The 18,204-nt window shown below is 43.8% G+C and overlaps 1 protein-coding gene across 1 annotated transcript in view; it reads right to left on the reverse strand.

The window, feature by feature from the left end:
* NXN (nucleoredoxin) overlaps window positions 1-18,204 on the reverse strand; it is a 457,846-nt gene that overhangs the window by 92,085 nt on the left and 347,557 nt on the right. The window lies entirely within an intron of this gene.

Raw genomic sequence — 18,204 nt, forward strand, 5'->3', positions numbered from 1 at the left:
TCTTTGTTCCTTTATTGGAACTGGGTGTATCACTTCCATCTTTAACAGGTCTTCTACACAATGTAAGAATGCCTGTCTCTTTATTTGGTTTGAGGATAAGTGAGACTTGTGGAACCTTCCCCTTGGGGGTAGTTCCTTGAATTCCAGGAGATAACCTTGAGAAACTATTTCTAGCGCCCAAGGATCCTGAACATCTCTTGCCCAAGCCTGAGCAAAGAGAGAGAGTCTGCCCCCCACCAGATCCGGTCCCGGATCGGGGGCTACTCCTTCATGCTGTTTTGTTAGCAGTGGCAGGCTTCTTGGCCTGCTTACCCTTGTTCCAGCCTTGCATTGGTTTCCAGGCTGGTTTGGGTTGTGAGGCATTACCCTGTTGCTTAGAGGATGCAGAATTAGAGGCTGGTCCATTTCTGCGAAAGGGACGAAAATTAGGCTTATTTTTAGCCTTAAAAGACCTATCCTGTGGAAGGGCGTGGCCCTTTCCCCCAGTGATGTCTGAAATAATCTCTTTCAAATCAGGTCCAAATAAAGTTTTACCTTTGAAAGGAATGTTAAGCAATTTTGTCTTGGATGACACATCCGCTGACCAAGACTTTAGCCAAAGCGCTCTGCGCGCCACGATAGCAAACCCTGAATTTTTCGCCGCTAATTTTGCTAATTGCAAAGCGGCATCTAAAATAAAAGAGTTAGCCAATTTAAGTGCGTGAACTCTGTCCATAACCTCCTCATATGGAGTTTCTCTACTGAGCGACTTTTCTAGTTCCTCGAACCAGAACCACGCTGCCGTAGTGACAGGAACAATGCATGAAATTGGTTGTAGAAGGTAGCCTTGCTGTACAAAAATCTTTTTAAGCAAACCTTCCAATTTTTTATCCATAGGATCTTTGAAAGCACAACTATCTTCAATAGGAATAGTAGTGCGTTTGTTTAGAGTAGAAACTGCCCCCTCGACCTTGGGGACTGTCTGCCATAAGTCCTTTCTGGGGTCGACCATAGGAAATAATTTCTTAAATATAGGGGGAGGAACAAAAGGTATGCCGGGCTTTTCCCTCTCTTTATTTACTATATCCGCCACCCGCTTGGGTATAGGAAAAGCGTCGGGGGGCACCGGAACCTCTAGGAACCTGTCCATCTTGCATAATTTCTCTGGAATGACCAAATTGTCACAATCATCCAGAGTAGATAACACCTCCTTAAGCAGTGAGCGGAGATGTTCTAATTTAAATTTAAATGTCACAACATCAGGTTCAGCTTGATGAGAAATTTTTCCTGAATCTGAAATTTCTCCCTCAGACAAAACCTCCCTCATGGCCCCTTCAGATTGGTGTGAGGGTATGACAGAACAATTATCATCAGCGTCCTCTTGCTCTTCAGTGTTTAAAACAGAGCAATCGCGCTCTCTCTGATAAGTAGGCATTTTGGATAAAAGATTTGCTATGGAGTTATCCATTACAGCCGTTAATTGTTGCATGGTAATAAGTATTGGCGCACTAGATGTACTAGGGGCCTCCTGCATGGGCAAAACTGGTGTAGACACAGTAGGAGATGATGTAGTATCATGTTTACTCCCCTCATTTGAGGAATCATCTTGGGCAATATCATTATTTGTGGCAGTACTGTCCTTACTTTGTTTGGACGCTATGGCACAATTATCACATAAATTTAAATGGGGAGACACATTGGCTTTCATACATATAGAACATAGCTTATCTGAAGGTACAGACATGTTAAACAGGCTTAAACTTGTCAACAAAGCACAAAAAATGTTTTAAAATAAAACCGTTACTGTCACTTTAAATTTCAAACAGAAAACACTTTATTACTGAATATGTGAAAAAGTATGAAGGAATTTTTCAAAAATTACCAAAATTTCACCACAGTGTCTTAAAGCCTTAAAAGTATTGCACACCAAATTTCAGAGCTTTAACCCTTAAAATAATGGAACCGGAGCCGTTTTTCAATTTAACCCCTATACAGTCCCAGATATAGTCTTTGCTAAGACCCAACCAAGCCCTGAGGGGAATACGATACCAAATGACGCCTTCTAAAAGCTTTTTCAGAGATTCTTAGATCCTCACACATGCATCTGCATGCCCTGCTCTCAAAAAACAACTACACATTAATGGCGCGAAAATGAGGCTCAGTCTATGACTAGAAAGGCCCCCTGACTGAAAAAGGTGTCCAATACAGTGCCTGCCGTTTTATAAACGTTCCCCAAGATTATAAATGCCAATTGTTAGCCTAAATCTGAATAATATGCACAAATAAAGCAATCGATTTAGCCCATAAAAATGTCTACCAGTTTTTTAGCCCATAATAAGCCCTTTATTCTGTTTTTGACTAAGAAAATGGCTTACCGGTCCCCATGAGGGGAAATGACAGCCTTCCAGCATTACACAGTCTTGTTAGAAATATGGCTAGTCATACCTTAAGCAGAAAAGTCTGCTAACTGTTTCCCCCAACTGAAGTTACTTCATCTCAACAGTCCTATGTGGAAACAGCAATCGATTTTAGTTACTGTCTGCTAAAATCATCTTCCTCTTACAAACAGAAATCTTCATCCTTTTCTGTTTCAGAGTAAATAGTACATACCAGCACTATTTTAAAATAACAAACACTTGATAGAAGAATAAAAACTACATTTAAACACCAAAAAACTCTTAACCATCTCCGTGGAGATGTTGCCTGTGCAACGGCAAAGAGAATGACTGGGGTGGGCGGAGCCTAGGAGGGACCATGTGACCAGCTTTGCTGGGACTCTTTGCCATTTCCTGTTGGGGAAGAGAATATCCCACAAGTAAGGATGACGCCGTGGACCGGACACACCAATGTTGGAGAAAAAATAAATAACACCTGCCTTAAAATGACAGGGCGGGCCGTGGACTGGATACGCCACAAGAGAAATAAATTTATCAGGTAAGCATTAATTTTGTTTTCTCTTGTAAGGTGTATCCAGTCCATGGATTCATCCATTACTTGTGGGATACCAATACCAAAGCTATAGGACACAGATGAAGGGAGGGACAAGGCAGGCGCTTAAATGGAGGGCACCACTGCCTGTAAGACCTTTCTCCCAAAAACAGCCTCCGAAGAAGCAAAAGTATCAAATTTGTAGAATTTAGAAAATGTATGAAGCGAAGACCAAGTTGCCGCCTTACAAATCTGTTCAACAGAAGCCTCATTTTTAAAAGCCCATGTGGAAGCTACTGCTCTAGTGCAATGAGCTGTAATTCTCTCAGGAGGCTGCTGGCCAGCAGTCTCGTAAGCAAAGCGGATTAGGCTTCTTAACCAAAAAGAAAGAGAAGTTGCCGAAGCCTTTTGGCCTCTCCTCTGTCCAGAGTAAACCACAAACAAAGCAGATGTTTGACGAAAATCTTTAGTGGCTTGTAAATAGAATTTTAAAACACGGACCACATAAAGATTGTGTAACAGACGTTCCTTCTTTGAAGAAGGATTAGGACATAGTGAAGGAACAACAATCTCCTGATTGATATTCTTATTAGATACCACCTTAGGAAGAAACCCAGGTTTGGTATGCAACACTACCTTATCAGCATGGAAAATGAGATAAGGAGAATAACATTGTAAAGCCGATAACTCCGAAAATCGTCGAGCTGACAGATACTTTTCCAAGACAACAGCTTGATATCTATGAAATGCAAAGGTTCAAACGGAACCCCTTGAAGAACTTAAAGAACTAAATTTAGACTCCATGGTGGAGCAACAGGTTTAAACACAGGCTTGATTCGAACTAAAGCCTGACAAAATGCCTGAACGTCTGGAGTATTAGCCAGACGCTTGTGCAAAAGAATAGACAGAGCAGAAATCTGTCCCTTTAAGGAACTAGCCGACAATCCCTTCTCCAATCCTTCTTGGAGAAAAGTTAACATTCTAGGAATCCTGACCTTACTCCATGAGTAACCCTTGGATTCACACCAATGAAGATATTTACACCATATCTTATGATAGATTTTCCTGGTAACCGGCTTTCGAGCCTGAATTAAGGTATCAATGACCGATTCAGAGAAACCATGCTTTAATAAAATCAAGCGTTCAATCTCCAAGCAGTCAGACGCAGAGAAATTAGGTTTGGATGGTTGAAAGGACCCTGAAGTAGAAGGTCCTGCCTCAGCGGCAGGGTCCATGGTGGACAGGATATCCTGTCCACCAGGTCTGCATACCAAGTCCTGCGTGGCCACGCAGGTGCTATCAAAATCACCAAAGCTCTCTCCTGCCTGATCTTGGCAATCAGACGAGGGAGCAGAGGAAACGGTGGAAACACATAAGCCAGGTTGAAGGACCAAGGCGCTGTTAGAGCATCTATCAGCGTTGCCTTGGGGTCCCTGGACCTGGTCCCGTAACAAGGAAGCTTGGCATTCTGGCGAGACGCCATGAGATCCAGTTCTGGTTTGCCCCAAAGTTGAATCAACTGAGCAAATACCTCCGGATGGAGTTCCCATTCTCCCGGATGAAAAGTCTGCCGATTTAGAAAATCCGCCTCTCAGTTCTCGACACCTGGGATATGGATAGCTGATAGATGGCAGGAGTGAACCTCTGCCCATAGAATTATCTTTGAAACCTCCAACATTGCTAGGGAACTCCTTGTTCCCCCCTGATGGTTGATGTAGGCTACAGTCGTAATATTGTCCGACTGAAATCTGATGAACCTGACCCCATCTAGCTGAGGCCACGCCTGAAGAGCATTGAAAATAGCTCTTAGTTCCAGAATGTTTATCGGAAGGAGTGCCTCCTCCTGAGTCCACGAGCCCTGAGCCTTCAGGGAGTTCCAGACTGCACCCCAGCCCAGAAGGCTGGCATCTGTCGTTACTATAGTCCAATCTGGCCTGCGGAAGCTCATCCCCTTGGACAGATGGACCTGACATAGCCACCAGAGAAGAGAATCCCTGGTTTCTTGATCCAGATTTAGTAGAGGGGACAAATCTGTGTAATCCCCATTCCACTGACCTGAGATGTAGGCGGGCAAACGGTACTATGTCCATTGCCGCTACCATTAACCCGATTACTTCCATACACTGAGCCACTGAAGGACGAGTGGAATAAAGAACACGGCAAGAGTCTAGAAGTTTTGACAATCTAGCCTTCGTTAGGTAAATCTTCATTTCTACCGAATCTATCAGAGTCCCTAGGAATGAAACTCTTGTTAGAGGTGATAGAGAACTCTTTTCTTCGTTCACCTTCCACCCATGGGACCTTAGAAATGCCAGAACAATGTCCGTATGGGACCTTGCGATTTGAAAAGTCGCCACCTGTATTAGAATGTCGTCTAAGTAAGGGGCTACTGCTATACCCCGCGGCCTTAGGACCGCTAGGAGGGACCCTAGAACCTTCGTAAAGATTCTTGGTGCCGTGGCCAACCCGAAGGGAAGAGCCACAAACTGGTAGTGCCTGTCTAGAAAGGCAAACCTGAGAAAACAATGATGATCTTTGTGTATCGGGATGTGAAGATAAGCATCCTTTAAGTCTACGGTAGTCATATATTGACCCTCCTGGATCATAGGAAGGATGGTTCGAATAGTCTCCATCTTGAAGGATGGGACTCTGAGAAATTTGTTTAAGATCTTGAGATCTAAGATTGGACCGGATGTTCCCTCTTTCTTGGGAACCACAAACAGATTTGAATAAAAGCCCTGCCCCTGTTAATCCTTTGGAACTGGGTGGATCACTCCCATAACTAGGAGGTCTCGAACACAATGTAAGAACGCCTCTCTCTTTATCTGGTTTACAGATAAATGTGAGAGATGAAATCTCCCTTTTGGGGGAGAGGTTTTGAATTCCAGAAGATAACCCTTGGACACAATATCCAAGGATCCTGGACATCTCTTGCCCAAGCCTGGGCGAAGAGAGAGAGTCTGCCCCCTACTAGATCCGTTTCCGGATCGGGGGCTGCTCCTTCATGCTGTCTTAGAGGCAGCAGCAGGCTTTTTGGCCTGTTTCCCCTTGTTCCAAGCCTGGTTAGGTCTCCAGACCGGCTTAGACTGGGCAAAAGTTCCCTCTTGCTTTATGTTAGAGGAAGTTGAAGCAGCGCCACTCTTGAAGTTTCGAAAGGGTCGAAAACTAGACTGTTTGGTCCTTAATTTGTTGGACCTGTCTTGAGGAAGGGCGTGACCTTTTCCTCCAGTGATGTCAGAAATAATCTCTTTCAGTCCAGGCCCGAATAGGGTCTGTCCTTTGAAGGGAATGTTGAGAAGTTTAGAATTTGAAGTCACGTCAGCTGACCAGGATTTAAGCCATAGCGCCCTACGCGCCTGAATAGCAAAACCTGAATTTTTAGCCGTTAGTTTGGTTAAATGAACAACGGCGTCAGAAACAAATGAGTTGGCTAGCTTAAGGGTCCTAAGCTTGTCAATAATATCTTCCAACGGGGTTTCAACCTGTAGAGCCTCCTCTAGAGACTCAAACCAGAAAGCCGCAGCAGCAGTGACTGGGGCAATGCATGCAAGAGGCTGGAGAATAAAACCTTGACAGGGATAGTGGTACGCTTAGCTAGAGAAGAAACTGCTCCCTCCACCTTAGGGACACTCTGCCACAAGTCCCGTGTAGCAGCGTCTATAGGAAACATCTTTTTAAAAACAGGAGGGGGAGAGAACGGTACACCTGGTCTATCCCATTCCTTAGTAATAATTTCAGAAAACCTCTTAGGGATTGGAAAACCATCAGTGTAAGTAGGTACTGCATAGTATTTATCCAATCTACACAATTTCTCTGGGACTACAATAGCGTCACAGTCGTCCAGAGTTGCTAAGACCCCCCTGAGCAATATGCGGAGGTGCTCAAGCTTAAATTTAAATGTAGACATATCAGAAAAATCACCCACAGATTGAAGCTCCCCTGCTTCAGCTTCAGTACATTGTGAGGGTGTATTAGACATAGCCACTAAAGCGTCAGAGAGCTCTGTATTTATTCTAGTCCCAGAGCTGTCTCGCTTTCCTTGCAATCCTGGCAGTTTAGATAATACCTCTGTAAGGGTATGATTCATAACTGCCGCCATGTCTTGCCAAGGTATACGCAATGGGCGCGCTAGATGTACTTGGCGTCCCCTGAGCGGGAGTAATAGGTTCTGACACGTGGGGAGAGTTAGACGGCATAACTTCCTCCTTGTCAATTTCTTCTGGTGATAAATTTTTTAAAGCCAGAATATGGTCTTTGTAATCTATAGTAAAATCAGTGCATTTGGTACACATTCTAAGAGGGGGTTCCATAATGGCTTCTAAACATAATGAACAATGAGTTTCCTCTATGTCAGACAGGTTTAAACAGACTAGTAATGAGACCAGCAAGCTTGGAAAACACTTTAATAACTGTGAACAAGCAAAAAATAAAAACGGTACTGTGCCTTTAAGAGAAAAAAACAATCACAGAAACTGCAAAACAGTGAAAAAAGCAGTAAATTTTACGAAATTTTTACAGTGTGTATAATAGACTGAAATAGCATTGCACCCACTTGCAAATGGATGATTAACCCCTTAGTTTCAAAACCGGATCAAAAAAACGATAAACGTTTTTAAACAGTCACAACCAACTGCCACAGCTCTACTGTGGCTCCTACCTGCCCATACGACGACTTTGGAAGGCACAAAAACCCTTTAGAGAGGTCCTATATGTTCAGGGGACTCCTTCAGGGAAGCTGGATGTCTCAAGCTGCAAAAACTACTGCGCAATTTAAGTGCGAAAATAGGCCCCTCCCAACCTGTACTCACAGTGAGAGGGCCTTAAAAAACTATCCCTAGGCAAAATCTAGTCAGCCATGTGGAAAAACTGGGCCCCAGAATAAAGTTTTATCACCATTTGTCATAAACGTTTATATACATCAAGCAAACGTTATATCTATTCAGTAATGAGAGTAAATAACAAAAATATTACCCTTTACAGCAAGCATGATACCAGTCGTTATTAAATCACTGTAATCAGGCTTACCTTAAATAAATCAGGCACTGTCAGTATTTTCTAGCTTATCTCTCTAGAAAAATTTAAAACTGCACATACCTCAGAGCAGGTAATCCTGCACGCTATTCCCCCAGCTGAAGTTACCCATCTCTTCAGTTATGTGTGAGAACAGCAGTGGATCTTAGTTACAAACCGCTAAAGATCATCAAAAACCTCAGGCAGACTCTTCTTCAACTTTCTGCCTGAGGCTAAAATAGTACAACTCCTGTACCATTTGAAAATAATAAACTTTTGATTGAAGATAAACTACATTAATGCACCACATCTCTCTAGCTACTTCCCTTATCGAGAGCTGCAAGAGAATGACTGGGGGTGGCAGTTAGGGGAGGAGCTATATAGACAGCTCTGCTGTGGGTGATCCTCTTGCAGCTTCCTGTTGGGAAGGAGAATATCCCACAAGTAATGGATGAATCCGTGGACTGGATACACCTTACAAGAGAAATAGTATTGTATGTATACATAATTGTAATCGGTAAATAGAATCAATTTGAGTCTCTTTGTGATCCTTTGAAATCACATAAAGTATCACTATTTTCTGCAAACTCTATAGCAATAAGTTCTATTTTACCATTGGTACTTTTAAACATTCAATTGATATTGTTTTTATATTAGAGACGTCTCTATAGCTGCTAATTTAATTTTATATACAAATAAATGACATTTTTCTCATTTGGATCCATATATGTATATTTTCTATTAGTACTTATCAGTCATTTTTGAGCAATACCTTTATGTACAATCACATATCTATATAACACACTGTTACTAGGTATCTTTAGCTGTAAGCGCCCTTACATCTTCATAAAACTTTCTTTAGCACACTTTTAGATCGAAGGATCTAATTTTCTTTTGTAAGGAGTCTGATACTTTGCACCTTGCACACTATTTTCACACATCTTGCTCTTAGCCCCAGACTGCTCCACATCCCAACAGGCTGGATGGAGTCCGTTGTCACAATCACCCAATTGGGTCTATGGAATCAAGTTCCCTGGGAGAGATGATACTGAGACAACCACCAAAGAAGAGAATTCCTTGTCTCCTGATTCAGATGTAGTCGCAGAGATAGATCCGCATAATCTCCGTTCCACTGTCTGAGCATGCATAACTGCAGAGGTCTGAGGTGGAAACGGGCAAACGGAATGATGTCCATGGCCGCTACCATCAGACCGATTACCTCCATACATTAAGCCATTAATGGCCAAGGAGAGGACTGAAGCGTTAGACAAGAATCGAAAATCTTTGATTTCTTGACTTCTGTCAGAAAAATCTTCATTGATAGGGAATCTATTATGGTTCCCAAGAAAACTACCCTTGTAGTTGGAATTAACTTTTCCAAATTCACCTTCCATCCGTGAGATCGCAGAAAGGTTAACAGCATCTCCGTGTGTGAGTCTGCTTGTTGAGAGGATGGCGCCTGAACCAGAATGTCGTCCAGATAAGGCGCCACTGCAATGCCCTGCAACCCGGAGCACCGCCAACAGGGATCCCAGAACCTTTGAAAAAATTCTGGGAGATGTGGCAAGGCCGAATGGAAGAGCCACAAACTGGAAGCGTTTGTCTAGGAATGCAAACCTCAGAAACCTGTGATGATCCCTGTGGATGGGAACATGTAGGTACGCGACCTTTAAATCTACCGTTTTCATAAATTGACCCTCTTGAACTAAGGGACGAATGGAACGAATAGTTTCCATCTTGAAGGACGGTACTCTGAGGAACTTTAGACTTTTGAGATCTAAAATTGGCCTGAAAGGTCCCTCTTTTTTGGGAGCTACAAACAGATTGGAGTAAAATCCCAGACCTTGTTCCTGTCTTGGAACAGGAACCATCAGTCCCAGGTCGGAAAGGTCCCGAACACAGTGTAAGAACGCCTTTTTTTCTTATCTGGTCTACAGATAATCTTGAAAGCAGAAACCTGCCCCTGGGAGGAAAAGTCTTGAACTCTAGTTTGTATCCCTGAGACACAATGTCCACCGCCCAGGGATCCTAAACATCCAGAACCCAAGCCTGAGCGAAGAAGGAAAGTCTGCCCCCCACAAGATCCGGTCCCGGATCGGGGGCAGACCCTTCATGCTGACTTTGAGTCATTAGCGGGCTTCTTAGATTGCTTTCCCTTGTTCCAAGACTGGTTAGGCTTCCAGGAAGGCTTGAACTGTTCCTGCTTGTTAGAGGGAGAGGAAGGCTTACCCTTGAAGTTTCGAAAGAACCGAAAATTACTCTGACGTCCTTTCTGTTTATTCCTCTTATCTGAACGAGGAAATTACCCTTTCCTCCCGTAATGTCAGAAATTATCTCTACCAATCCCGGACCAAACAAGGTCTTACCCTTAAAAGGGATTGCCAAAAGCTAAAACGACACATCCGCAGACCAGGATTTCAACCATAAGGCTCTGCGGGCCAATACGGAAAAAACAGAAATATTTGCTCCCAGTTTGATAACTTGTAGGGAAGCACCTGTAATAAAAGAATTGGCCGACTTAAGGGCCTTGATCCTATCCTGGATCTCTTCAAGAGGAGTGTCTGTCTGAATAGAATCAGACAACGCATCAAACCAGTAAGCCGCCGCACTAGTAACAGTAGCAATACACACCGCAGGTTGCCAATATAAGCCCTGGTGTACATATATCTTTTTGAGCAACCCCTCCAACTTCTTATCCATAGGATCTTTGAAAAAACAGCTATCCTCTATGGGAATAGTGGTTCTCTTAGCTAAGGTGGAATTTGCCCCTTCCACCTTGGGGACCGTCTGCCAAGACTCCTTGATAGGGTCAGCAATAGGAAACATCTTCTTAAAAATAGGGGATGGGGAAAAAGGGATACCCGGTCTCTCCCATTCCCTAGCAATAATCTCTGTAGCCCGATCTGGTACGGGAAAAACCTCCACCATGGACGGTACATCAAAATACTTGTTAAGTTTACTAGACTTCTTAGGATCGACTACGACAGTAGTGTCAGAGTCGTCCAAGGTAGCCAAAACCTCCTTAAGTAGTAAACGGAGGTGTTCCATCTTAAACCTGAAGTATACAACTTCAGCATCAGAAGAAGAAACTACACTGTCTGGGTCTGAGATTTCACCCTCAGATGCTACCGAAGTATCCTCCTCCTCAGATTTTTGGGAGGGAACATTTGGAATAGCCACGACCGTGTCAGAAACCTTACGTACTGATTCTTTACATTTCCTCTTGCACTTTCCCTGCAGCATGGGAAAAGCAGACAACACATCAGATAACGCAGAAGACATTAGGGAAGCGATGTCTTGCAAAGTCACTCCAGATGGAGCTTGAGAGGCAGCTAAGGGCACTGTATGTGTGGAGAATAGTATTTGGGACAACTGAGGAGAAAGCTGCGGCATATCTTGAACATTGTCAGAAGACTCCTGAACAGTATCCTAACTAGACAATGTTGGCTCAGAATCAAAAAGTCTATCCCTATAATTTAATGTTCTCTCAATACATGAGGAACAAAAAGGGATTGGTGGTTCAACATTGGCATCCAAACTAAGTACATGTAACATCTTGCAGTCTCCTGGTCCATCTTTACCCAGAATTAAAAATAAAATGACTACATTTTTAATCACAAGATAACCCAAAAAAACAAATTACTGTCTCTTTAAATATAAAAAAGGAAGCTTTATTTTTACAGCAAACACTTTATTCTATTGTGTAACAAAAAATGCATTGAATTAATAACCCCTAACAGCCTCTACACCTCAGCTTTAGCTCTTGCTGAGGTGCCTACCTGCCCTGCTGGAAAAAACGGAGCCAATAGATCACAGATGGTTTCCGGACTCAAACCGAAGCGATATACACCCCTCCATACACAGGAAGAGAAGAAAAGAGCGCGAAAAGGAAATTTTCAGTGCGTCAGTTAGCCCAGCCCATCGTGAGCATAACCCACTAAACTCCCGGTCGGCATTATTACATTAATGTAAAAAAACAACCGGGAGCAAGTAAACACAAACCACCATAAAAATGAGCCCATCTCCTTGTCCCCAGTGCCTGTACCGCTGCCTAAAACAAGCCCATTACTTCGCTATGAGCCCTATTCAGTGTCCCATTAAAATGAATAGTAAAGTGCCATATTTTTTCCTGTGCAGCCCCAGAAAAATAAAAATAGCACTTACCTCAATAAAGTCTGCCTGGCAGCAAGGCAGCTCATTAGGTTTGAGAGGTCTTCTCCCTCACATGGACCTGTGGAAACAGAGATAAAGACTGAGTAATCTTACTCAGGCTTTCAGTATTAGGGCAGCATTAACTACATGGGGGGCGCAGTGAGGATTGTACCCCACAAGTTCCCATTGCTTAAAAGCCACCACTGCTCTACTGAAGAGACTGATATGGACTACGGCTACACCTTAGTAGAACAAACAGCACAAGCTTGTACAGTTAAAAAAACAGAATTTATGCTTACCTGATAAATTACTTTCTCTTGCGGTGTATCCAGTCCATGGATTCATCCTTACTTGTGGGATATTCTCATTCCCTACAGGAAGTGGCAAAGAGAGCACACAGCAGAGCTGTCCATATAGCTCCCCCCCTAGCTCCACCCCCCAGTCATTCGACCGAAGGTTAGGAGAAAAGGAGAAACCATAGGGTGCAGTGGTGACTGTAGTTTAAACAAAATTTTTTTATTAACCTGACTTAATTGCCAGGGCGGGCCGTGGACTGGATACACCGCAAGAGAAAGTAATTTATCAGGTAAGCATAAATTCTGTTTTCTCTTGCAAGGTGTATCCAGTCCACGGATTCATCCTTACTTGTGGGATACCAATACCAAAGCTTTAGGACACGGATGAAGGGAGGGAACAAGACAGGTAACCTAAACGGAAGGCACCACTGCTTGCAAAACCTTTCTCCCAAAAATAGCCTCCGAAGAAGCAAAAGTATCGAATTTGTAAAATTTGGCAAAAGTATGCAGTGAAGACCAAGTCGCTGCCTTACAAATCTGTTCAACAGAAGCCTCATTCTTGAAAGCCCATGTAGAAGCCACAGCTCTGGTGAAATGAGCTGTAATTCTTTCAGGAGGCTGCTGTCCAGCAGTCTCATAAGCCAATCGGATGATGCTTTTCAGCCAAAAGGAAAGAGAGGTAGCAGTCGCTTTCTGACCTCTCCTCTTACCAGAATAGACAACAAACAAGGATGATGTTTGTCTGAAATCCTTGGTTGCTTGCAAATAGAATTTCAAAGCACGAACCACATCAAGATTGTGTAATAGCCGTTCCTTCTTTGAAGCTGGATTAGGACACAGGGAAGGAACAATGATTTCCTGGTTAATATTCTTATTAGAAACAACTTTAGGAAGAAAACCAGGTTTGGTACGCAAAACAACCTTATCTGCATGGAACACCAGATAGGGTGAATTACACTGCAAAGCAGACAATTCTGAAAACTCTTCGAGCAGAAGATATAGCTACCAAAAACAAAACTTTCCAAGATAATAACTTAATATCTATGGAATGTAAAGGTTCAAACGGAACCCCTTAAAGAACTGAAAGAACTAAATTTAGACTCCATGGAGGAGCCACAGGTTTATAGACAGGCTTAATTCTGACTAAAGCCTGAGCAAACGCATGAACGTCTGGTACCTCTGCCAGACGCTTGTGTAAAAGGATAGACAGAGCAGATATCTGTCCCTTTAAGGAACTAGCCGACAAGCCTTTCTCCAATCCTTCTTGGAGAAAAGACAATATCCTTGGAATCCTAATCTTACTCCACGAGTAACCCTTGGATTCACACCAACAAAGATATTTCCGCCATATCTTATGGTAAATTTTCCTGGTGACAGGCTTTCTAGCCTGGATCAGAGTATCTATAACTGATTCAGAGAAACCACGCTTAGATAGAATTAAGCGTTCAATCTCCAAGCAGTCAGCTGTAGAGAAACTAGGTTTGGATGCTTGAATGGACCCTGTATTAGAAGATCCTGCCTCGTTGGCAGTGTCCAGGGTGGGACAGATGACATGTCCACTAGGTCTGCATACCAAGTCCTGCGTGGCCACGCAGGCGCTATCAGAATTACCGAAGCCTTCTCCTGTTTGATTCTGGCTACCAGACGAGGGAGAAGGGGAAACGGTGGAAAGACATAAGCCAGATTGAAGGACCAAGGCGCTACTAGAGCATCTATCAATGCCGCCTTGGGGTCCCTGGACCAGTAGAGAGGAAGCTTAGAGTTCTGACGGGACGCCATCAGATCCAATTCTGTAATGCCCCATAGCTGGGTCAGCTGAGCAAAAACCTCCGGGTGGAGTTCCCACTCCCCCGGGTGAAAAGTCTGACGACTTAGAAAATCCGCCTCCCAGTTGTCTACACCTGGGATGTGAATTGCAGATAGAGGGCAGGAGTGATCCTCCACCCACCTGATTATTTTGGTTACTTACTTCATCGCCAAGGAACTCTTTGTTCCCCCCTGATGATTGATATACGCTACAGTCATGATGTTGTCCGACTGAAATCTGATGAATTTGGCCGCCGCTAGTTGAGGCCATGCCTGAAGCGTGTTGAATATTGCTCTCAGTTCCAAAATGTTTATCGGGAGAAGAGACTCTTCCCGAGACCATAGGCCCTGAGCTTTCAGGGAGTCCCGGACCGCGCCCCAGCCTAACAGACTGGCGTCGGTCGTTACAATGATCCTCTCTGGTCTGCGGAAGCACATTCCCTGAGACAGGTGATCCTGAGACAAACACCAGAGAAGAGAATCTCTGGTTTTCTGGTCCAGTTGTATCTGAGGAGACAAATCTGCATAATCTCCATTCCACTGTTTGAGCATGCACAGTTGCAGTGGTCTGAGATGTATTCGAGCAAAAGGGACTACGTCCATTGCCGCCACCATTAAGCCGATTACCTCCATGCACTGAGCTACAGATGGCTGAGGAATGGAATGAAGAACTTGGCAAATAGTTAAAAGCTTTAACTTTCTGACCTCCGTCAGAAATATTTTCATTTCTACCGAGTCTATTAATGTTCCCAGGAAGGGAACCCTTGTAAGCGGGGACAGAGAACTTTTTTCGATGTTCACCTTCCACCCGTGAGACCTTAGAAAGGCCAGAACAATCTCCGTATGAGCCTTGGCTCTGGGAAAAGACGACGCCTGTATTAAGATGTCGTCCAAATAAGGTGCTACTGCAATGCCCCGCGATCTTAATACCGCCAGAAGGGACCCTAGCACTTTTGTGAAAATTCTGGGAGCGGTGGCCAACCCGAAGGGAAGGGCCACAAACTGGTAATGCTTGTCCAGAAAGGCGAACCTTAGGAACTGATGATGATCTTTGTGGATAGGAATATGTAGATACGCATCCTTTAGATCCACAGTAGTCATATATTGACCTTCCTGGATCATAGGTAAGATTGTCCGGATGGTCTCCATCTTGAATGACGGAACTCTGAGGAATTTGTTTAGAATTTTTAGATCCAGGATTGGTCTGAAAGTTCCTTCCTTTTTGGGAACCACAAACAGGTTTGAGTAAAAACCCAGTCCTTGTTCTGTAATTGGAACTGGATATATCACTCCCATCTTGAGTAGATCTTCTACACAGCGTAAGAACGCCTCTTTCTTTGTCTGGTCTGAAGACAGACGAGAAATGTGGAACCTTCCCCTTGGAGGGGAGTCCTTGAATTCTAGAAGATATCCCTGAGTAACAATCTCTAATGCCCAGGGATCGGGAACATCTCTTGCCCAAGCCTGAGCAAAGAGAGAGAGTCTGCCCCCTACCAGATCCGGTCCCGGGTCGGGGGCTACCCCTTCATGCTGTCTTAGTAGCAGCTGCAGGCTTCTTGGCCTGTTTACCCTTGTTCCAGCCCTGCAAAGGCTTCCAGGTTGCCTTGGGCTGTGAAGTGTTACCCTCTTGCTTTGCGGTTGCAGAGGTTGAAGCAGGACCACTCCTGAAGTTGCGAAAGGAACGAAAATTAGCCTTATTTTTAGCCTTAAAAGGCCTATCTTGCGGGAGAGCATGGCCCTTTCCCCCGGTGATATCCGAAATAAACTCTTTCAACTCGGGCCCGAAAAGGGTCTTTCCTTTGAAAGGGATATTTAGCAATTTTGTTTTGGATGACACGTCAGCCGACCATGACTTGAGCCAAAGCGCTCTGCGCGCCATAATGGCGAAACCAGAATTTTTCGCCGCTAACTTAGCTAATTGCAAAGCGGCATCTGTGATAAATGAATTAGCCAGCTTTAGAGCATTAATTCTATCCATGACTTCGTCATATGAAGTCTCCCTCTGGAGCGACTCCTCCAGTGCCTCAAACCAAAAAGCCGCTGCAGTAGTTACAGGAATAATGCAGGCAATAGGTTGGAGAAGGAAACCTTGTTGAACAAATATTTTCTTTAGTAAACCTTCTAACTTTTTGTCCATAGGATCTTTAAAAGCACAACTGTCTTCAATTGGGATGGTTGTGCGCTTGGCTAGTGTCGAAACTGCCACCTCTACCTTAGGGACCGTCTGCCACGCATCCCGCCTGGGATCAGTTATGGGGAACATTTTCTTAAAGATAGGGGGGGGGAACAAAAGGTACACCTGGTCTCTCCCACTCCCTAGCAACAATATCCGCCACCCTCTTAGGGATCGGAAACGCATCAGTGTATACAGGGACTTCTAGATATTTGTCCATTTTACACAATTTCTCTGGGACCACCATAGGGTCACAATCATCCAGAGTTGATAAAACCTCCCTAAGCAATACGCGGAGGTGTTCCAATTTAAATTTAAACGCTAGTGAATCTGATTCTGCCCGCTGAGAAACCTTTCCTGAGTCAGAAATTTCTCCTTCAGACATCACCTCCCTCGCCCCTACTTCAGAGTGTTGTGAGGGTACATCAGATAAACCTCCCAAAGCTTCCGACTGCTCCTCATCTGTTCTTAAAACAGAGCTGTCGCGCTTTTTAGGGAAAACTGGCAGTTTGGATAGAAAGGCCGCAAGGGAATTATCCATGACTGTCGCTAGTTGTTGCAATGTAATAGGTGCCAATGCACTAGAGGTACAAGGTATCGCTTGAGCGGGCGTAACTGGTGATGACACATGGGGAGAGGAAGACGGACTATCCTCATTACCTTCAGTCAAAGAATCATCTAGGGCTATATTTTTAAAGTGACACAATATGATCCTTGAAGTGTATAGACACATTAGTGCACTTGGGACACCTTTTGAGTGGGGGTTCCACCATGGCTTCTGAACACATAGAACAAGGCTTTTCCTTAGTGTCAGACATGTTTAACAGATTAGTAATATACACAAGCAGGCTTGGAAAACACTTTAATCAACAAAAAATACAATTTGAAATAAACGGTACTGTGCCTTTAAGAAATAAAAAGCGCACACAATTTTACAAAACGGTGAAAAATGAACCAAATCACTTGAATTTTTCAAAGTATGTGCCTAATGCTTCGATATGATTGCACAGCAAGTTTCAGCCTGATTAACCCTTTAATGCCCAAACCGGAGCAGTTTAAAGTCGGCAACCGGATAATAAACTACAGCACCTTGCCACAGCAGCCTGCCGTGGCCCTACCTGCCCTTAGGGATTAGTTTTGTGAAAGTCAAGCCTCTGGAAGTCCTCAAACATTCTCTGAACCCTCCATGTGAAGCAGCATGAGCAATCTGTCAGGATTAACTGCGCAACTGAGGCGCGAAATTAGGCCCCTCCCACTCCACTCCGGAGTTGTGAGGCCTTCAAAATCCCCATTTTAGGTGACTAAAATAATGCCATGTGGAATAAAAACCCCGAAATAAACACACCAAAAGTGTTTAAAAAGTGTCTATAATGAGTATTTTGTTGAATAAAATAATCGATTGCCCTGCAACAGTGTCAACCAGCCTATTGAGCCCTCTTAAATAAGCCTTCAGTTCTATACTGAGTCTCAGAACATGGCTTACCCTTCCCACATGGGGATTCTTGTCAGTCTTCTAGCATTATCTTGTCTTGCCTAGAAAAAAGATGACTGAAACATACCTTAATGCAGTTAAGCCTGTAAACTGTTCCCCCCAAATGAAGTTTTCTGGTACTCCTCAGTCCTGCGTGGGAACAGCAATGGATTTTAGTTACAACATGCTAAAATCATTTTCCTCTCAGCAGAATTCTTGTCTTGACTAGAAAAAAGATGACAAACATACCTTAATGCAGTTAAGCCTGCAAACTGTTCCCCCCAACTGAAGTTTTCTGGTACTCCTCAGTCCTGCGTGGGAACAGCAATGGATTTTAGTTACAACATGATAAAATCATTTTCCTCTCAGCAGAATTCTTCATCACATTT

Source organism: Bombina bombina, chromosome 3 (genome assembly GCF_027579735.1).
Source record: "Bombina bombina isolate aBomBom1 chromosome 3, aBomBom1.pri, whole genome shotgun sequence".
Lineage (NCBI taxonomy): Eukaryota > Metazoa > Chordata > Amphibia > Anura > Bombinatoridae > Bombina > Bombina bombina.